Source organism: Alosa sapidissima, chromosome 13 (genome assembly GCF_018492685.1).
Source record: "Alosa sapidissima isolate fAloSap1 chromosome 13, fAloSap1.pri, whole genome shotgun sequence".
NCBI classification, from domain to species: Eukaryota; Metazoa; Chordata; class Actinopteri; order Clupeiformes; family Clupeidae; genus Alosa; species Alosa sapidissima.
This window is the reverse complement of record NC_055969.1, coordinates 33,624,827-33,637,525: the sequence shown is the minus strand read 5'-3', so window position 1 is coordinate 33,637,525 and position 12,699 is coordinate 33,624,827. Positions and strand designations below refer to the sequence as shown.

The 12,699-nt window shown below is 42.4% G+C and overlaps 1 long non-coding RNA gene across 1 annotated transcript; it reads left to right on the top strand.

Moving 5' to 3' along the window:
* The first annotated feature begins 4,254 nt into the window (after nucleotides 1-4,254).
* LOC121680154 lies at nucleotides 4,255-10,914 on the top strand. Its single transcript, XR_006021582.1, has 3 exons — nucleotides 4,255-4,353; nucleotides 9,784-9,789; nucleotides 10,887-10,914. It is a non-coding gene; the product is annotated as an uncharacterized LOC121680154 (long non-coding RNA).
* Nucleotides 10,915-12,699: the final 1,785 nt, after the last annotated feature.

Here is a 12,699-nt window from a genome sequence, read left to right as displayed (position 1 = left end):
AGCCCTGGATCTCTCACAACACTTTCTTAAGAGCTAAGAGCAAATAACGCAGAATTTATTTATAGTTTATAAACCTTGAGATGAGATGGACCTATTTATCAAACATACACGTACCGTAGGATGCAGGTGTCCTCTCACTCTCCTTCATGCAGCAGATCTAACGTAGGCTACTGCGGTGTCAAATTGTAATTATACAACAATTGGGTTCTATGGAACTATTTATTTGTTTCTGATTGGCCGAGAGACGTTCCATGAGTTGGAATATCCCTGGACATTTCAACTCAGACTTTGTACATCTAAAAATAAATCACTCCGTAATACAATGCGAAGATTCGACACAATGTTCTCATATCCCAGCTCTCCACTATTTTAAGCAATGGGTTACTCCTTAGCAAACCATAACGAAACAGTGCTTCACCACATCTGTGGATTAAGCCACACAGTCATATCAATGTAAGTAAGATAAACGAGGATGCTTGTTCTCAGCATTGCCAGCATTGTGTATAATATGATTGTCACTTGGAGGAGACTTATAGCATGAGTGAGAGTGGGATTGGTCATGGATATTCCCACGGGTGTTGTTCGGCCGTGGACACGAGGCCGGATAAGAGAAGATAAGACTTATTGATCCCACAGCTGGGAAATGTACTTGTCACAACAGCCCAGTAGTATATGAATAAAAGAGTAAGAGAAAGTTGTATAAAGTATGCCCAGCACACAAGCACACCTAAAAAACAAAATCACACAGTGATTGCAACACGCCTTAGGGTTTTACCAATACGTTGAGGCAGAGTGAACCAATACATATCTGCATGGTGGAGAAAAAAAGCTTCACATCACATGTACAGTGCAAAATGCATATTAAAACATATGTAGGTAATACATACTGTATGCACCTAGGTGTTCATTCTATTTCCCTTTTAATGATCTCTGACCCGGTTGTCCAAATGCTTAGGATGATCAGTCCCTATATGCTAGTGGAGGTACAGTATGCTCCTGGCGCCAAGCCTATTTATGTTTAGCTAAAATTACCCCTGCTGTTTCACCAGTCAACCTCAGACAGTTTTCCCACTTTACAGAATATCTTTTCATAAATCACTACTACCATATCATAAAACATCACTTGGAAGGTAGATTACTTTGAGCCAGCCAGTTTCAGGGAATGTCATTGTTTGCATTCCTTTTTGATTTAAGAAAGTGATAAGGAAATCATGAAGGCAACCAGGAGAGGGAGGTGGCCGAGTTCTCATCATTTAAAAGATGTCAAAGAGCGCTATTCAACCTGTCCTGCACTCACTAGCATATACTATTCAACCTGCCCTGCACTCACTAGCATATACTATTCAACCTGCACTCACTAGCATATACTATTCAACCTGCACTCACTAGCATATACTATTCAACCTGCCCTGCACTCACTAGCATATACTATTCAACCTGCACTCACTAGCATATACTATTCAACCTGCCCTGCACTCACTAGCATATACTATTCAACCTGCACTCACTAGCATATACTATTCAACCTGCCCTGCACTCACTAGCATATACTATTCAACCTGCCCTGCACTCACTAGCCTATGGTTTGGAACATGGACAAGCAGTGTCGGACTTTACATATAGCAACTTTAAATAGCGTTATTCAAGCCGAAGCATTCCGAACTCCAGTTCTTACCGATTCTTCCTCTAGCTTATGGTCGTGCTTAACATATCCAAAACCCATTTAACACCGGATTTAGGAGACCAGTGAGAGCTGGAATCAAAGCCCAAAATGCTGCAGCAAAATACTGAGACTGTGTCACTGTTTTTGATTTTTCTTTCTCTCTTCCTTTTCTTCTGGTCAGGAGCCGCCTGTTTGCCCCTACAACCCCCCCCCCCCCACACACACACACACACACACACACTCCCCCCCCTACGCCTGCACCAGGCCCCACTCTCCCCTCCAGGCTGCTTCCCCCGAGCCCCCCCCGAGCCCCCACTCTTCTTCACACAGACTGCTGCTGGAGATGAGGCATGAAGTGAACACTGAAAAACATGCTGTTTACTCTGATCATGTGCAAAGGCTAAATCTGTACTCTCCCTCCCTCCCTCCTCTCCCTCCCTATCCCTCTCTCTCTCCCTCCCTCACTCGCTCCTTCTCTTGCTTGCTTTGGCGTGCTTTTCTCCTTCCGCATCGGGTTACACATTGATCCACGAGAGCAGAGCACAAGCCATCCCATGCACCCAAATCCATCAATTCCAAACCTTTTTTGTCTTTTGCACAGCAGCTGAAATAGTAACATGATCCTGAGCTCTCAGCTTAGACTTCACGGTTAACGCATCTTTAGTCTTTTATGGACAGATCTCTGTTAGGGTGTGGACAGATCTCTCTGTTAGGGTGCGCCGAGATGTCAGGCAGAAAAGTGAACAACAGGATCATGTGACGATCACACTGGCACGCCATGGCACCGCACAGAACATCACATTACAACAGGGGTCTCAAACTCAATGAGCTGGGGGCCAATTCTGCCAACGTCATCGGATTGGAGGGCCGGCTATTTCTGAAAATGCAATGTTCTTTTTTTCAAATACCACACAAAACTGCAAACAGAAAGTGCAAGTGTTTTTATCTAGTTTTAGACACCTGTGCTAGCAACCTTAGCCTATAAATAAAATAATGATAAAATAAATATTAATACAAATTATAAAATAAATGAAAAACATAAAAACAGGTATGTGTGTGTGTTTCACACCAAATAAAAATATTTCCTCTCATAACTTTTTTAAACCTGGCAAACTAGGCATCAGGGTTAAGAAAGCCATTGCCAACACCATTGGATTTTTATATCAAAATTTCAAAAGGCCATGGCTTGAAAGTGGTCAGAGATAAAGTCCTACTGTAAATGTAAAAATCTTTGAGTAAAACAAAAGTTTATGAAGGGGGTAAATTTACCCATCTAATTTGTCACTGGATGGCAAGCACCTCAAATTATGCACCTTTCAGTAAATACTGGATGAACATATTTAAGCAGGTTTACTTTCCTTTTTTCATATTACCCACATAACAAATTAACAGGAAAACACCTAAGATGTTGTGGTTTAGTAATAGATTACTACAATATAGGCCTACAATAAAGTATTCTGGTCAAACAGTTCCTATCGCGGGTAATCTGCAGTACCCAGAAGTTCGCATCATATTGCGGGTGACGTTGTAGTTCTTTAGAGCCCTATTTCTACTAGCCCTGCTGTCTGTACCACATCCATTACGGACACTATCATCACGATTACCACTGCAACCTCAACCGCTATGTTGGGCAGAGGGTCGAAACAAGCATGGTATGCTTAGTGGACACCGTTGTATACACGCACCTCCATTCACAGACGCACCGTGACTATCACGGTCATAGACGATCGATCATAATCTCCAAAAGGATATTCTCCTTCAGAATTAGAATAGGTGAATAACATAGCTTACCTAAGACTTCATCACACGTGAACGTTTTTCAACATTTGGTGTAGGCCTATTTCTGCTTAATTTCTGCTTCAATTTCTGCAACACTATGGCCTGCATCGCTTCCGCGTCATTACATATGCACGTCTTTGTGTTTCTCGCGTGTAATACAAGTATTTCCTGAAAACTTTGCGCAGCGATTTTGGGTTTGAATCAAGCTCTGGATGTCTTGCACATACGAGCAGAGTAGGCCTACAAATGAGATTTGTCACCGTACCTGGATCTATCGTCTATTTTAATCAGTATCGTTGTTTGTCGCAATTAATAGCCTCAAGGGCCGGATTACATTATTATTTTGTCATACGTCGCGGGCCGGAATTAGGCAGGACGCGGGCCGGATTTGGCCCGCGGGCCGGGTGTTTGAGACCACTGCATTACAAGCTTTAGAAATCACAACAGCACACAACACAGCGTCAGCGAGAGCAGGGGCGGAAGATGACTCACTTGTGATAGACATGGTTACTGACCCTGGAACGAATTTGATTATGAGTAAGGAAAACATGTTTGTGGAAGCCATTAGTTCAGAGAAAACTGAGAAAAAGCTGCAGGTGTGTGTGTGTGGTTAGCAGAAGGTTACAAGTCTAAAGGGCCTGAAAATTCATCAAGGGAAAAATAAGTGCCTGGTAGAGGGAACACAGGGTCCCCGCATTGATAGCTATTTAAGAAGTGCATCAAGTCAGTCGGTTGAAGTTCAGCGACAGGAAGAAACCCACAGTTCGCAGGACCTCAGTACCCCTGTTGTTGAGGAAAGTTCTAGCTCTGAGGCAGAAAGAGAGGCCAGTCAGCCAAGGAGGGAGAAGATTAATGGTCATAGGCCTGGGGTTAGATGGCCAGGTGCAGCAGAATGTAGAATGTGGGAAGATGTTAATAGTGATTTGGTCAGTATTCTGGGTCAGCTCAAGGGGACGGCTGAAAGCAAATTAGAGAAAATGGGAGACATTATTTATAGCTATGGTAAGGAAAGATTTGGGACTATTGAGATAAGGACAAAACGGCAACATGAGGTAGTCAAATCTAGGCGCCAGCAGGAGATAGATACTGTAAACTAGTGCTGTCAGTTAAACGCGTTATTAACGGCGTTAACGTAAACCTATTTTAACGCGAGATTAACGTTCTTTTTGGTTAAACAAACTTTGTAGTTTTTTCACATGCTGTTGCAACAACTACTGTAGTAACGTTAGAACAACTACAACACCACACTGGATTTAGCTAGACCGGAAACTAAACAATACGCACTGACGAATAGAATGGAACGTTGTATGTGCTGCCCTCTTTTAGGGAAAAGATGACTGATATAATGGAAACCTATGCTGCATCGAAGTGGGGAGCGAAAAGGGCTTATACTTACTAAATCTTGAAACAAACGTGAATAAAAGGCACAAAATAAGGTTGGTGTAAGAGTTATCTGTGTGTTTATGGGATTAATGTGACCATGTTCCTATGGTTTGCTCTTTCTAGTTTACACGTGTCACGAATGTATTGATAGGCACAGTCAAACTGTGGCTGACTAAAACTAAGTTCAGCAAGCTTAACTTTACATGTCATAACATCAACTAAACATAAGTCACACATTCATTCTATTACTTGTAATATGAACGTAGCCTATTTCCTACAACTAGGTGAGATAATTGGCTATGTTATACTGAAGTTCCACAGTTAGCTAGCTAGCAAGCTAACCGTTTTGCATGGGATATTATGGTAAGTGTACATGCTAAATTTGTTCTCAACATGAGGTATTGCAAACGAATTAGGTTGGTAATGTACATAGTTTCGACATGAGTAAGTTACATAAACATAATTCTTCATAACTGCCGTGTTAGTAAAATGATTGAATGTCCTGTGAATTAAAAAATAGATGTAACGTCAACGTGTGATTACTAGCTGTCTTTCCCATTGGAATCAATAATATATTGTTAACTTGTTTTCCTCTAAAATGGGGCGTGATGCAGATTAAATGTATCTTTATGATGATGCGCCGTTAGTAGGCTACGTAAAGGCATGCTGCACACACTTGTTTGGTCTTACGAGCCGGCCAAAGAGTAGTAGCCTAGGCTGACGCATTAAATGTGTGCCGCCAAAGATTCTTTCACCGTCACTTGTTCTGTTATCAACATTCCTCTTTGGCTGCTACTATTTGCGATGCACTCTGCTTTCGACATTCATTTACATTAGATTTCATTCTTTTCAATACAACTCCGCACACCAGCATCGCACTTTGCCGCCATGAAAATCACGAATCAGTTATATTTGGTCGACGCTGCTCCATAAAATCCATTGTTCATCCAGTGTTTGCCTGTTAAGAACTTTGGCGCTGATGTGTGTGGCAAGTGACAGTGCTCCATAGACTGTAGGCCTATATAATGGCAATGCACTCATGTTGAAAACTTCCTTAATTTCAACTGAACTCAAAGAAAATTAATATAGTATGAATATAATATTTTCTGTTTGTTATGCCCTTTGTAATGTGTGTAGGCCTACATTTTGTGCACGCACTTCTGTAGCATTTATTTCAGTTTATATCAGCTAGATTTCTGAAGAATATATTGTGTTGCCTCAGGTCTAATCAAATAGACCTACGTCTTAAAGTTCAGTTAATAAAGTAACTTGCTTTGCTTTCATTTGAATCCCAATCAAGATACATAATAATTGCTTTATTGTTAATATGGACTCCTGGAAAGTTCAGAAATGCAAAATAATAGAATTTTAACCATATGATAAAATATGTGATTAATCGTGATTAATTATAGGAATTCAGCGATTAAACGCGATTAAAAAATTTAATCGTTTGACAGCACTAAGATAAACTTATCGAGGAGAGGAGGCAGCTTAAGAAGCAGTGGAGAAAAGCTACAGATGATGAGAAGGAAGGTATTGACTGTCTACAGGCAGATGTGAGGGCGCGGTTGGCAGTGCTAAGAAGAGCTGAAAATATTAGGAAAAATAGGAAGAAGAAATCACGAGCTCGACTAGCATTCTATAAAGACCCATTTAAGTTTGTTAAGTCTTTATTCGTAATACAGAAGAGTGGTAGTCGTTTGGAACCTAAGCAGAAGCTTGAGGAGTATTTAGAGAGAGTGTACAAAGATTGGGAGAGGTTCAGAGAGATGGTACTTCCTGTGGATATCCCACCTATTGGTGAATTAAGTAGCCAATGCGACGATAGTCCACCAAGGTGGAAAGAGGTGCAAGAAGTAATAAAACGTGCAAGGGCCTCTTCAGCCCCGGGACCTAATGGAGTGCCCTACCGGTTGTATAAGAGTGCACCAGATGTTTTAAGATTTCTATGGCAATTAATGAAGATAGTTTGGAAAAAGCAGAGTATTCCCAAGGCTTGGCAGAGGGCTGGGGGAATATTTATTCCCAAAGAAAAGGACACAGTGGAGATTAATCAATTTAGGCCAATTAGTCTACTGAATGTTGAAGGGAAGGTTTTCTTCAGTGTGGTGGCACGGAGACTGACAAATTACCTTGAAAGGAATAAACTAATTGATACCACGGTGCAAAAAGCTGGAATTCCTGGCTTCTCCGGGTGCTGAGAGCATACCAGCATGATTTGGCACCAAATTCAATTAGCAAAGCGTGAGGAGACCTGCACGTTGTGTTCTTGGATTTGGCTAATGCTTTTGGGTCTGTGCCGCATAGTCTGTTGTGGGAGGCCTTTGATTATTTCAGAATCCCAGGTAGCATTAAAAGCCTAGTAAAAGCATACTTTCTGGATATTCAATTATGTTTTACTACAGCTGATTACACCACAGGGTGGCAACAACTTGAGATAGGAATCATGGCCGGATGTACCATCTCCCCACTTGCTTTTACAATGGCAATGGAGGTCATCATAAGGGCCTCAAAATGGGTAGTGGGTGGGGGGAAGTTGCAGGGAGGGCCACGCCTCCCCCCGATTAGGGCTTTCATGGACGACATGACAACCTTGACGTCAACCGTTCCACGCACCAACAGGTTGCTGGATAAGTTAAATAGTAATCTGCAATGGGCCAGAATGAAGGTGAAGCCAAGTAAGTCTAGGCGTCTCTCAATTGTTAAAGGGAAGGTAATAGATAAGAAGTTTGCTATAAATAAGGAGGTGATTCCCACAGTTCTGGAGAAACCAGTGAAGAGTCTGGGAAGGTGGTATGATGCAAGCCTTAGTGATAAATCACAGGTTGAAGACTTGAGACAGGTCACTAGGCAAGGTATTGCAAAAATTGACAAGTGAGGGCTGCCAGGTAAGCTCAAGCTGTGGTGTTTGCAGTTTGGTTTGTTGCCTCTGCTAATGTGGCCATTGACAGTTTATGAAGTTCCTCTGTCAAAGGTAGAGAGGTTGGAAAAAATGATCAACTCCTTTGTCAGAAAATGGCTCAAGCAGTGTAGCCTTGTATGGGAAGGGTATTGTAGAGTTGCCAATATCTAGTCTGAGTAAACCCTTGTGGAGTAAGCAGGGCTCCGAACCGGTTCAAGGAACGAAAACGAAAACCGAAAACGAACGGAATTTTACGAGGAGCGGAAACGGAAACGAAAACAAAATGGTCTTCAACTGTTCCGGAACAGAAACGTTATTCTGAAATCCACAAAACCGGTTAATAACGTTTTTTTTTCGTTCTCTATATAACAGCCTAATAATTTGATTTCTGCAGTTTGAATAAAAAAAAAGAAAAGTCCCTCTTACGAACGTCTTAAGATTTGCCGACTGTTTCCCGAAACCATCGTAGCTGAAGAGCATCGTAAAAACACTCGTAGATCTACGAGTGCTCCAGAGTACTCGTTACCGGCTAAGAGCGTCTTAACAGTACTTCTCACTGAGGTCACCAACAGGACATACAGAGGAATTACAATTTAGAATACATAATCCAATTTACGTTCCCATTCTTTATTGTGTTTACCTGTGATGAATCAGATTTTAGCGTGCAAAATAGCCTACATTTAATGGTCATAATAATGTGATGAAAAGCGGACAAAAATGCAATCAAGTTATGAAACGAGACGTTGCCAGAATAGTTTGACATTATCTTTGCTAAGTGAATATTTTATTAGGCCTATGAGGTAAAAAGCAGAGAAAGCAACATGTGGTTTAGTCTGTAGCCTACTGCATCAAAATCTAAGCCTACACATTTCCTCTCTTTCTTACTCGACTTCTTTCTTATCTTCAAACGTGTTCTTAAGTGGCACCGCGGAAAATTATTGCATGGTGCAACAATCTAATCTTAAAATAATTACAATTATTTATGTCTCTGTGTGGTATATAACCTACTTGGGATGCTTACATGCAGATGTCAAAGTGTTTCTATTTTCGTATTGATGTGAATTAATGTGTAGATCCGAAGTTTAAATGGTAGGCCTATAGCTGTGACGTGCAGTCACCTGACATCACCGTCAAATCAGAGGATATTTCAGAACTATTAACGTGGACAGCTCCCCTTAAGAGCATCTTAAGAGCAGTGCATGCGCGTTCACGCTACGAGCATGTTCGGGAAACAGTCGGAAAAACCAAACGAACGATCGTAAGATGAATCGTAGAAAACCCTCTTAAGAGCATGGCTCCGTCATTATCGGGGAAGTGGGCCCTTGTCAGCAACAGACAGGTTCGTTTATAAACAGGGTTGGAATTATAGCGCAAGCCTTTGAAGATCTCCATATGGACTTAGGCTATAACCAGGTAAGGAGTTTAGCACGTATCCAGAAATATTTTTGATAAGAAATTATTTATAGGCATAGGTTAGGCCTACAGTAAGTCTGTAGGCTATGGGATGGATAGCCCATCTGAATGTTTTTGGATGCCGCCTGTGATTTATTATTTTTGGGCATAGCTACGGTATAGGCTAAATCAAGGGGAAATAATGAGTAGCCTACGTCTATTCTCAGGTAAAGTCCACAAAAATAGACTTGATAGGCCCGCCAAACACTGCCGGAACATTAAGAACGAACGATATTTTGCGTTCCGAACCGGTTCAGGACCGATATGTTGGTGGCGGAACGCATGCAAGAACGAAAACGTTAAACATAGGCCTACCTGAACCGTTCGGAACGGAACGTTTGAAAAATAATTTTGTTTTCAAGCCCTGGGAGTAAGGCTTCTGCAGGAGAGTGGAGGAACATGGTAGTGGAGGAGATGCATGACAGGAGGAGGCTGTAAGATGTACTAAGGCAGTGTCGCAGGCAAAACAAGGGCAGTGGGTGAACTGGGAAGGGGTGGAAAAAAGACGGATTAAATGGAAAGATCTATGGGGCATGGAAGCTGGTAAGATCAGATTTATGTTAGGTGCTACATATGATGTGCTCCCATCTCCCAAGAATTTAAGTCAATGGTTTGGTGAGGATGATAAATGCATACTTTGCTCGTGTGTGGGCAGTCTCCACCATATCCTATCAGGGTGCAAGGTAAGTCTCACCCAGGGGCGGTATACGTGGCGTCATAACCAGGTATTGAAATGTGTGGCAGCGGCAATAGAGGATAAAAGGAGAGAAGTCAATTCATTAGCAGCTAGTAAAGGGGTAAGGCACATTAACTTTGTACGTCAGGGGGATAAACCTTGTTCCGCGAAGGCCAGGTGTAAAACCGGCCAGTTGAAAAATGGGGCGGGCAAGGAAATGAAGGTTGATCTTGGCCAGCAGATGGCGGTACCTCCACATATAGTGAGTACTAAGCTACAACCCGAAGTAATTCTATGGTCGGATTCAGAGAAGATAGTTTACTTCATTGAACTCACTGTTCCTTGGGAAGACAGAGTGGAAGTGGCCAATGAGCTGAAGAGAGCTAAATACACTGAAATAGCGGAGGAGGCAGCTAAGTGAGGTTGGAGTGTACGATTAAGGCCTATTGAAATCGGTGCACGTGGGTTTGTGGCCAGATCTGCTATTGGCTTGCTGTCTGAATTGGGCATTTGTGGTCGAAGTCTAAGGCAGGTGGTTAGTAACATGTGTTTAGCAGCAGAACGTGCAAGCAAATGGTTGTGGGTAAGGAGAAGTTCCTGGGGCGCAAGCTAAGGTAAGCTAACTGGCTCATTTGTTTTGTGTTTGTGATGGACTGTGCCTAGGTTGATGGTACTTGGCTAAGGTTTTTTATGGTTTATGGTTCAGTCCGCATCAACGGGACGGACCAACCTAGCCAACTTAGACCATGCCTAGGTTGGTTAAGGGTATTTGGATGTTTGTTGTGGTAATATGGTGGCAGCATGGGGCGTAAGCTAACTGGCTAATTTGTTTTGTGTTTGTGATGGGGCCTAAGCTAACTGGCTAAGCTAACTGGCTAATTTGTTTTGTGTTTGTGATGGGCTGTGCCTAGGTTAATGGTTGGTTGGCCAGGATTTTTATGGCTATGGTTCAGTCCACATAAACGGGACGGACCAACCTAGCCAACCTTGACCATGCCTGGGCTGGTTAAGAGTATTTTGGGTATTGGTAGTGGTAATATGGTGGCAGCATGGAGGGGAGTGTCTCCAGGACGCTGGTTTCACTGTTAAGCCTTCATGAGGTGTCGTGGGCCTAACTTAACGAAACATCGGTGAATGAGGGTGCCCACTTGATAACCCCAATGACATGCCGCATACTATATACTGCTGTTGGATGGGCCATTTGTGCTGTGTTTGTGACCATTTGTTGGCGGATTTGTGGGTAGTGTGCTTTTTAAAGTTAAACTTGAGCAGGGGCTTCTGAATGTGTTTTTACCTTGGATTTTGGCACAAGGGATTTTAACATCTAATCCTGTGTATTAATGTAATTACACAACACAGGAAAATACAGCACAGCACAATGCATTAGAAAACAACACAGGAAGATACAGCACAGCACCACCAACACAGCACAATGCATTACAAAACAACACAACATATTAGCCCAGCTAGCAGTCACGTAGCTGCTTTTCTAAGGGGTCATCCCTATGTTCTCCGGGTCCTATGTTCCCCGCTCGGGGTTAGGGTTAGGATTATGGTTATGGTTTTAAAAAAGGGTCCTATGTTCCCCGGTCCCATACAAAGCGGGGAACATAGGACCCGGGGAACATAGGTACGCTCCCCTCTCTAAGAACCACACCTGTGTTGCAGACAGTGGCTGTGTGTGTGTCTGTGTGTGTGTGTGTGAGAGAGTATGTGTGTGTGTGTGAGTATGTGTGTGTGTGTGTGCAGTGGCTGTGGTCAGCAGCAGATGTGCTTATGGACAAGAAAGAAAATCAATAAACTGACAGAGACATATGGGCTTACAAACTGCATGCGACTGATGCTCACTCACCCACCTGCTTGCAAAGTGGTTTTGTGTGTGTGTGTGTTCTTCTGTATGGGTTATTTTACATCAGAGGTTCCCAAACTGTGAGGCGCGCCTCCCCTGGGGGGCGCCAAATAATTTGAGGGGAGGCGCGGAAGGTTTATTCAAAAAAGAAGGAAAAGCGTTTATTTCATGTTAGAACTTTTTTTTTCAATGATTATGTAATTTTCAACATTATAAAATCTAAATAAATAACAGGAGAGATGTATACTAAATCTTTGGGATAGTGGAAAGTATTATTGATCCCTATCCTGATCACTTCATAACGTAATTTAGCAACAGTGCCGCCAGCCGAGCTAGCTGCAAGTTACCAGTGAATGGTAACTTGCAGCTTGGAGCTCGAGCTCCAAGCGGATTTGTACACACAGCCTTACAGCACTGTTTACAGCTCTTCGAGTCACGGTAAAATGTATTTTTTGGTATATAGCTAATTTAGATAAACTTATGGTGTGGGTGCTTGCGTTTCTTTAGGAACGCCGCCATGGTTTGTATAGAAATGAATATTAAGTGACAGATACAAGTAAGAGGTTGGACATACGTGACGGTAATATGTGACGTTCCGATAGCTAACTTAAAATGGACAGATTTGTCACATTTTATCGCTGCACGGCCCGAGCCTGATATGGGCAACAAAGCCAAACGTCGAAAATATGATGAAAACTCATTGCATTGCATAGCATAGTATAGCAGCAATTTAAGTGGCTTAATTGAAGTGAATATCATTATTTGAAAATGATTTGGGGGGGGGGTGGAGGTGTCACTGTTTTCAGAGGGGAGGCCCACATTGATGGAGTTTGGGAACCCATGTTTTACATTATTTTAACTCCTTCAGTCATTGTCTTGTTGCCCTTTTCACTTTTTATTTTTTTCCCTTCTGCCTTAGGTCATTCTTTTTGTATTGCACTTAGCACTTTATTGTGAAGCACTTTGGTGCGGCTCAGCCGTTCTGTAAATGGGCT